Source organism: Erpetoichthys calabaricus, chromosome 1 (assembly GCF_900747795.2).
Source record: "Erpetoichthys calabaricus chromosome 1, fErpCal1.3, whole genome shotgun sequence".
Classification (NCBI taxonomy): Eukaryota; Metazoa; Chordata; class Cladistia; order Polypteriformes; family Polypteridae; genus Erpetoichthys; species Erpetoichthys calabaricus.
Genome location: NC_041394.2, coordinates 330,884,698 through 330,886,559, shown reverse-complemented (window position 1 = coordinate 330,886,559; position 1,862 = coordinate 330,884,698). Strand labels below are relative to the sequence as shown.

The following is a 1,862-nucleotide window of genomic DNA, read 5'->3' as shown; positions in this document are numbered from 1 at the left end:
GGAGTATGCTCTCTGCAATGTGGCCTAAATTTCTTGCTCTCACTTGGCATACTTACGAGTGCGTGCTATATGGATCTGGAGTTAACAAATTGACAGGACATTCTAGATTTCCTTACTGCTTGTTGATAAGTCTAACTAAGTGAGGCATCTGGGAATCTCACAGGGTCGTGATTAAATATAATTCTAACTACAATGTCCTGTGGGTTACGAGGTGGGTCTGCAAAGAGATCAACGCTCAAGTTAAACGTAAGATTGAGAAATGGATCTTTTCTGCAGCAAAAGAACAATGGAAAGATTTGTTTCTGAATGATTTGTCTTTTGTATTTGTTCTTGTTTTGCACATGAAAGGTTTTGTGGGGTTTAGATTGTGAACTTTATATCGTATTTCATGTTCCTGTCCTGTTCAACCTTTAATTAATAAAACCTTGCAAAAAAAATCTGTTCTTATCAGTTTGATATCTGATACGTCCCCTATCTGGGGTCCATATATGTAAGTTGATGTTTGGAACAAGGAGATGGAATAGGGGTTTGCTCTGTCCACTCCACTCATCAACCTGATATTGTAGTACCTCCAGGAATGGTGCACTTTCTCATATACTGGTGTAAAAATAGACAACCATTGGCTGGGGCTAGGGAATCCATTCCCGAGCTCCCGGGATTGCCGGACATTTTTCATTTCTGCATTCCCGGGAATTAAACTGCTGGAATTCCCAGGTAAACGGGAATGGCCAAGCTCGCATATATAGCGTGTAAAAGTGTAGAAGTCGATCAAGAAATAACAGAGTTATAGTTGAAAATAATTAAGGTGGTGCCATTGCTGCAGCTTGCTCTTCATCAGACAACAGCTTTGAACAGCAACTTGAAATTGCAATACATCAGTCTGTTGCATCCGTATTATCTCTGCCAAGAAACTTACCATCACAGAATGATGACAAGAAACTGGATGCATCATTAAAAGCTGAAATGGCGGTGTTTCAGAGCAACGGCAAGCACGGGCGTTGTTTAGAACAAGTATATCAGTATCTGATGACTGTGCCACCTACTTCAGTGGAGGCAGAGCGTGCTTTCTCAGCAGCTGGCGTACTTTGCACGAAGGTGCGCTCTCGCCTAGACGATGGCATGCTGGACACGTTGTGCTTTCTACATTCTTAGTACCGCAACTAACTAGATACATGTACTTATATGACAGCATGAACTGCTAGTAGATAAGGCTAGTCTTTTATTGGTGTCAACATATTGCAGTAGTTTTATTAAAAATAAGTGTCGGTCGTTCTAAAACCGTTCACATGTGAGATGCCCGTGCACTGTATCATCCCCGGGAGCCCAGGATTCTTGAATTCCCGGGAATGGATAAACCTGTCCGGGAATGCATTGCCTATCTGGGGCAAGAATTAAGAAATTAAGAAACTTAATTGTTGGACTAAAGTGTACTAGGACTGATCTGTGATCTTGAAATAAACGCATCTATGATGTTAAGTTACCTTGTATTTCACTAAGTAACATATTCCTTTAATGGAAACAGAGCTGAGAGATGGGCAATAAAAGCTTCCGTTGCAAATGCTGTTTTTAGACCCCACCCATCAAACAGGAAGTCATTTTTCAACACTTTTTTTTTAAATGTTTTTTAAATAGTTTATATTAAAAAAGTTGTAAAACCAGTATAAAAACAAACAAGTGTTGGCTGGAATCGGGCTAGGTGTATGAAAAGAAACTTAATCATAATCGAGGGCAGAGAAAAAAGTGGACTAGGCACTGAATACGTTTTATCCCATGGGCCTAAATGACAAATAATTTTTTGAAGGATTAATTTAACAAACGTATAGATTGTTGTTTAGAAATATTTAACTCTTAGCTGATTTATT

The 1,862-nt window shown here is 39.3% G+C and overlaps 1 pseudogene; it reads left to right on the top strand.

Moving 5' to 3' along the window:
- The first annotated feature begins 420 nt into the window (after window positions 1–420).
- Window positions 421–591, top strand: LOC114669700 (uncharacterized; annotated as a pseudogene).
- Window positions 592–1,862: the final 1,271 nt, after the last annotated feature.